This window comes from Chiloscyllium punctatum, chromosome 1, assembly GCF_047496795.1.
Source record: "Chiloscyllium punctatum isolate Juve2018m chromosome 1, sChiPun1.3, whole genome shotgun sequence".
Lineage (NCBI taxonomy): Eukaryota > Metazoa > Chordata > Chondrichthyes > Orectolobiformes > Hemiscylliidae > Chiloscyllium > Chiloscyllium punctatum.
In genome coordinates, this window is record NC_092739.1 from 65,420,632 (window position 1) to 65,428,406 (window position 7,775).

Below are 7,775 nucleotides of genomic sequence, written 5' to 3' on the forward strand. Positions count from 1 at the left end.
TAGTTAATCAGAGAGCGTACAGCAGCTCAGAGATACATCTAAAGTCCTACGGGGATGGTACTTGGTATTCTGGTCTTGTCAAAGTACACCAGGCCCCCTTCCAACCAGCTCTCAATTGTCCTGATAAAAAGTGTGACCCAATATACTTAACAATAAAGAAGACCACATGGCACAAGGTGATTTGGGGTTGGGGGGGGACCTATCAGGTACAATCAAATGAAGCATTTAAGATAGAAATGAAAACAAAACAAAACGGGAAGGATTTCTCAGGCTGTTGTTTCCGAATTAGCGTAGGAAAGGGAAAACTGGCAGAACAACTGGATAATAAAATACCAGCTTTCACCCCTCCGGATGACCCTAAGGTGGTAACAATTATTGAGGTGAAGGACTTGAAACAGACCATCGAAATAGAAACTGGATACAAAGATGCAAATGCCTGGTTTGAATGAGTAAACTATACTGTAAAAAGTCTGAATAAGAGCAATTGCTATGCATGCGCCTCCGGTAGACCAGTGGCCCAGGTGGTTCCCTTTCCACTCGGATGGAAGCAAGACAAGAAGGGCATGAAATGTATGATAGCCCTGTATCAGGATAAGACTGCATGGAATGATAGGAACGGTACATCCTTATCTCTAATGTTCCCTCTCTTGGAGAAGACAGACTTAAAAGCCCCCCCTATGTTTTCAGCCGCAGTCGAAAATCACACGTCGTGCGTATGTAGACAAGGTACAAATCGGTAAGGTAAAAACAATGACTGCAGATGCTGAAAACCAAATACTGGATTAGTGGTGCTGGAAGAGCACAGCAGTTCAGGCAGCATCCAAGGAGCAGCGAAATCGACGTTTCGGGCAAAAGCCCTTCATCAGGAATAAAGGCAGTGAGCCTGAAGCGTGGAGAGATAAGCGAGAGGAGGGTGGGGGTGGGGAGAAAGTAGCATAGAGTACAATGGGTGAGTGGGGGAGGAGATGAAGGTGATAGGTCAAGGAGGGTGGAGTGGATAGGTGGAAAAGAAGATAGGCAGGTCGGACAAGTCCGGACAAGTCAAGGAGACAGTGCTGAGCTGGAAGTTTGAAACTAGGATGAGGTGGGGGAAGGGGAAATGAGGAAGCTGTTGAAGTCCACATTGATGCCCTGGGGTTGAAGTGTTCAGAGGTGGAAGATGAGGCGTTCTTCCTCCAGGCGTCTGGTGGTGAGGGAGCAGCGGTGAAGGAGGCCCAGGACCTCCATGTCCTCGGCAGAGTGGGAGGGGGAGTTGAAATGTTGGGCCACGGGGCGGTTTGGTTGATTGGTGCGGGTGTCTCGGAGATGTTCCCTAAAGCGCTCTGCTAGGAGGCGCCCAGTCTCCCCAATGTAGAGGAGACCACATCGGGAGCAACGGATACAATAAATGATATTAGTGGATGTGCAGGTGAAACGTTGATGGATGTGGAAGGCTCCTTTAGGGCCTTGGATAGAGATGAGGGAGGAGGTGTGGGCACAGGTTTTACAGTTCCTGCGGTAGCAGGGGAAAGTGCCAGAATGGGAGGGTGGGTCGTAGGGGGGTGTGGACCTGACCAGGTAATCACGGAGGGAACGGTCTTTGCGGAAGGCAGAAAGGGGTGGGGAGGGAAATATATCCCTGGTGGTGGGGTCTTTTTGGAGGTGGCGGAAATGGCAGCAGATGATTTGGTTGATGCGAAGGTTTGTCGGGTGGAAGGTGAGCACCAGGGGCGTTCTGTCCTTGTTACGGTTGGAGGGGTGGGGTCTGAGGGCGGAGGTGCGGGATGTGGACGAGATGCGTTGGAGGGCATCTTTAATCATTCCCCCCACCATCACACCCACTCCAGGTACTGGCTCCGACCCCACTCCCAGCTCCACACCCACACCAGATCCCAGCTCCCGGCCCTGCCGAGTTTTCACCATCCCTCCAGACCTCCCACTCACTGAGGACGAACGATCAGTCCTCAGCAAAAGACTCACCTTCATCCCCCTCCGTCCACGCATCAATGAATTTAATACACGATGTGACATCGAACAATTCTTCCGTCGCGTCCGCCTCCGAGCTTACTTTCACAATCAGGACTCCCGCCCACCTTCCGAGGACCCCTTCACCCACCTCCAACACACTGCATCCACCTGGACACCCCGCGCTGGCCTATTACCTGCCCTCGACCTCTTCATTTCCAACTGCCGCAGGGACATTAACCGCCTCAACTTGTCGTCCCCCCTCCCCCACTCCAACCTCTCACCCTCACAACGCGCAGCCCTCCAATACCAACCTCACCATTAAGCCAGCGGATAAAGGGGGCGCAGTGGTAGTCTGGCGCACTGACCTCTACACCGTTGAAGCCAAACGCCAACTCGAGGACACCTCTTCCTACTGCTCCCTCGACCATGACCCCACCCCCCATCACCAAACCATCATCTCCCAGACCACACAGAACCTCATCACCTCAGGAGATCTCCCACCCACAGCTTCCAACCTCATAGTCCGGGAACCCCGCACTGCCCGATTCTACCTCCTTCCCAAGATCCACAAGCCTGACCACCCTGGCCGACCCATTGTCTCAGCATGCTCCTGCCCTACTGAACTCATCTCTACCTACCTTGACACTGTCCTATCCCCCCTAGTCCAGGAACTCCCCACATACATTCGAGACACCACCCACGCCCTCCACCTCCTCCAAAACTTCTGTTTCCCCGGCCCCCAACGCCTTATCTTCACCATGGATATCCAATCCCTCTACATTCGCCATGACCAGGGCCTCCAAGCCCTCCGTTTTTTCCTCTCCAGACGTCCCCAACAGTACCCTTCCACTGACACTCTCATTCGTTTGGCCAACTGGTCCTCACCCGTAACAATTTCTCCTTTGAATCCTCCCACTTCCTCCAGACCAAAGGCGTAGCCATGGGCACACGTATGGGCCCCAGCTATGCCTGTCTCTTTGTTGGCTATGTAGAACAGTTGATCTTCTGTAATTATACCGGCACCACCCGAAACGTCGATTTCGCTGCTCATTGGAAGGTACAAATCGGTCCAGGGACTTGGGGGAGCTGAAATCATGTGTAGAAATTGAGAATGTCCCAAAACGGACAAGGGAGAGAACTACTCAGCACTGAAGGTTCCACAAGCGGATCTGTGGTGGTACTGTGGAGGCAAAATATTGAGACCCAGCCTACCTCCAGATTGGAGAGGGATATGTGCAATTGTACAATTGGCAATCCCATTCACCTTGGCATTTGAAAAGGAGAAGATAGCAACAAAAAGGGGAAGGAGTAAAAAAATCATTATTAGACACCTCTTTTGATGCTAGGACTCTATAGGAGTTCCTAGAGAGGTACCAGATGAGTACAAGGCTTGCAACCAGATTACAACAGGTTTTGAATCGGCTCTATTCTGGTGGGTAATGGTCAACAAGAATGTGGACTGGATAAACTGTATTTCTATAATCAGCAAAGATTCATTAATTACACAAGGGATGCAGTCAAAGGCATAGCAGAACAGCTTGATGCAACCAGTAGAATGGCCTGGGAAAACAGAACGGCCTTAGATACGATCTTAGCTGAAAAAGGGGGTGTATGTGTGACGTTAGGAGGGAGCTGTTGTACTTTTATTCCAAAAATTACAGCACCTGACAAGTCAATCACTCATGCCTTGCGAGGATTGACCACCTCAGTGGAAGAACTGGCTGAGAATCCAGGAGTAGACACATCACTCACGGGATGGCTGGAATCATGGTTTGGGAAATGGAAGGGAGTGGTAGTCTCCATCCTCACCTCCCTGCTAGTGGTAGCAGGGGTACTGGTAGCAATTGGCTGTTGTATCATACCTTGTGTATGGGGACTAACCCAATGGTTGATTGAGACAGCCTTGGCAAAACAGATGTCCCTAAAAGGTAATCAGCAGAGGAACTTTACCTCTTGAACAATGAGGGGATGAGTGACCTTGAGGCCAAGATGAATGAAGCCTCGGGGATGATGCTCGCAAATGTGGGGGTGACATATGAGGGAAATGCAGAAAACAATTATTTTTAAAAAGGGGGGAATTGTGAGAGGCGCTTGCAAATGTTGTTGTTTCTGCAAAAATCACAAGGCTGAATCATGAGGGGCGTGTATGTTAAGTTAGATATGCTTGCACAAACAGCTACAAGTGGCTGTATCTTGCTTCTGCAGAAATCGCAAGGTGGAATCATGAGGGTGTATACCAAGAAATAACTAACCAAAAAGGGAGGTGGTCGACCGGTAGAAACACATGTATTGACATGACAGTTGCAATTGTCATGCACATAGGAAGTTAGTATGAACAAGATAACCAAACAGGGCATAAAATAAATATGAGTGGGGGGGGGGGGGGCCTGACAGGCTTAGGGGAGTGGGAGATGTAAACAGAGGTGGTATGAAGCTAGAGCTTGCGATAGGCTATGCACAACAGAAAAAGCAACCAACAGGATAAAAGGGGAGTGCCAAGAGACTCAACTGAACTGTATAAGTTGTAATGTAACCTTCTGATCGGTGTGCCTACTTCTTGGACACTCGCTGTTGCAAGGACACTTTAATAAAACTGCTGCTTCAGAATTTGACTCGGACTGAAATTATTGAACAGTGAACTTCATTTCTCACAGCCAAAAACTGATTATAGTATTCCAGATGCTGTCTCACCAGCATCTTGTACAGTTACAGTAAGACTTCCCTACTCTCTATCCCTTGAAATAGGGCCAACATTCCATTAGCCTTCCTGATTACCTGCTGAACTTGTGACACCTGTCTTCTATGTATCATGTACAAGTACCCCCGAGTCCCTTTGTGTTGCAGATTCTGCAGTTTTTCTCCATTTAAATAATAGCCCTTTTGTTCTCCCTTCCAAAATGAACTTCACATTTTCCCACATTATACTCCATTTGCAAACTTTTTCCCCACTTACTTAACATATCACTATCTCTCTGTAAACTGCTTGTGTCCCTCTTGCAACCTTGGCTGTGTAAGTAAGTTATCATGAAAATAGGGTGCCATGTGAAAAGAACGCCAACAGGATAGTCTACCCACCGATATCCTATCAGGTAAGTACTGTAATGTTTCTAGTGGTTCAGGGAGGGTAGGAGAAACTGGATTTAGCAGAGGACAGAAGGAGGTGTCAGGACCTGTGGGGGCTTGGTCTGCCAGGGGGGAGGGGGAATCCTGGGGCAGTGGCAAGGGGACAGCAGAAGCAGTTCAGGTCCAGAGCTGATGAATGGAGCGCCCAGGTAATTGGGGTGGGTGGGATGGTTCAAGGCAGACCAGATCTGAAATGAGATGGGAATTTGAGGAATTGGGGCTGCAGGGGGAAATGGAGTCAGGCCTGAGAATGAAGAGGTGTCAGCTTCAGAAGAGGAGAAGAGGGGAGTGGGGAATGGAGTGGCTGGTTTGGAGCAGGCAATGATGCAAGTGGGTTTCTGGTCTTGGAGTTGGGGGAAGAGGGCAAGCCCTGGGGGAGATGTAGTTGAAGGTGTGAGGTACATATGGAGCCAGTTGAATAGTTTGTCCAAAGTTTAAATATTTTCTGCTTAATTATTTACGTAATTTCATCAGAAAGCGATCCACATTCTTTGATTTAAATGGATACTTGCAGAGGGTTTCAGGAGTAGAAAAGTTGCACAGCGGAATCTTCAATTTTTTGGGCAATTCCTTCAGAGTCTGCGATGGACAGGATTCCACTGCACAATTTACATCCACACTGGGATAGTGAAACAGAATAACTGAAAATCCAGATACATTTCTTTTTGCTTTCAGAAGCAATGGAATGCCTATTACAATTCGATAATTAAACAAACAAAATAGTTTTAAATATCAGAAAACATTTATTTAACAATCGGCTAAAATCACTATTTCCAATTCAAATAAGATACACAAAACAAACTGCAATCTTTAGTAGTTCTTCTATTTTCAACACAAATCTCAACTGAATTTCTCATTGAGGGGGGAATGGAACAAATGGGTGATTGTAATGTTCACACCAAGATAAATCTACTAACAATTAGGTCTTGTCAAAAACATAAAGAAAGACTTTGGGGTGCACCCTATCATTAACTGTAAAACAGTTATCGATCGACTTTGAGAGAGCCAATCGAAAAGTTTACCAGCTCCAATTAGTTAACAAGATCCATGCCAGTTAGAAATAGGCTTTCACAAATTTACAGAACTTATTAAGTTTATCATAACAAGTATTTCAAACATTCTTAATAAAAGCCATGGTTTTACAGTCAATCACTTCAGAATACCTGTTTGTGATACTGCTTGCATGGGTCCAAGTCTCTAATTCTGTTCAGTTGGTTGAAGCTCTCCTTCTGTCTTCAATCTTCTTCTACATTAGCTTAAGAACCTGGTTTATTAGATCTTGCTAACCACTGCCCCCTGAACTCTAATTGGCTTACTAATTCATATTCCTCATTGTCAATCTTGAATTGGTTAAACAATATATGCTCAATTCCTGGATGGTTTCTTTAAAAGTCATCATCATCATCATCTCAGTGAAATCATTTACTAGTCGTATGATTCATTCTTTCATATGATCAATATTTTTTAAGATTATCCTTTTTAGAACAGCTTGTCTCTTATTTTAACAATTCCATGCATCTATGCCAAAATAACATGGCACCAATGAACAATTTATCCACCTGCTTGTAATATGTAATGTTACCTCCTATTGATTAACTGTCATTCCAAACCATCAAAACTGATACATCCAAAAAGATAAAAAAATCTACACGACTTACTACAAAACTTATTTTCAACATAATATAGGTATAAATATATACACACATATATATTTATCTATCTCATAGGCCTGTTGTTACATAATTGCAAAACCAAACTATTTTAAAATATAGCTGTGTTTTTGATTAAATGTTGCATCCACATCAACAGCACCTTTCATATTTGTCAATCTAAATTGACATAACTTGAACATAAAGCAGCAAAAAACCTTATACTTTCAGCCCCATTTAGTTTCTTCCCTATAAATAACTGTTTAACTAACCACTATTAAATAGAATGTAATATAATTCATCACTTATTTGATCTTCAATATCATTAATAATCAAAAATTGCTCAAACATACAGTCGGCACCATAAGGTTGAAAAATGTCTGAGCATTGATTCCACATATTCGAGTGACATCTTATTGATTCACCATATGCAGCCAATTATAAGTTTCAAATATTCAAGTAGAGTCCAAATAAACTTCTTCCAAAAGTTGCTTTTAATCCCCTTTTCTATTTTAGTCTGATCGGACTTCAAACCCAAAGTTCTCCTCCCAGTTCTCCAGTTCCTCCCATGCTAGTATCCATTTTGTATGTTCCTTATTATTTTCTAATACAAACTCATTTAGTTTTGTTTTATTTTCTCTAATCTTCTATTAAGTTTTACTCCAATTATTATAAACCTGTTTCTCTGTATATGTCAATCGCTTGATAATCAAAAATGTTCTAACAAACTGACCATATCATGTCATTTTCACTTGGGCATTTTCACATGCTGGTCAATCCATGTTTTTGTGGCACAGTTATGATATATTTTGTTCAATTATAACTGCACACTCAAATTGGGATCCCAATATCAATTTATTCTTTCTGGACTTTATCTTATTCTAAGATCAAAGTATCTACATACGGTTGTATTTCTTTTGGACAAATTGTTTGTTTACTTTTGAGTCCTCTTCATGGTCCTAACACTCGGGATGATGGAAAGCAGATCAATTGCAATACACTTCTCCTTAAAAGAATCCTCAAACATTATCAAGAGAAAATGATCAAATTATTGAC

At 44.4% G+C, this 7,775-nt stretch overlaps 1 pseudogene; it reads left to right on the forward strand.

The window, feature by feature from the left end:
* The first annotated feature begins 236 nt into the window (after window positions 1–236).
* On the forward strand, window positions 237–3,904 carry LOC140478541 (uncharacterized; annotated as a pseudogene).
* The last annotated feature ends 3,871 nt before the right edge of the window (window positions 3,905–7,775 follow it).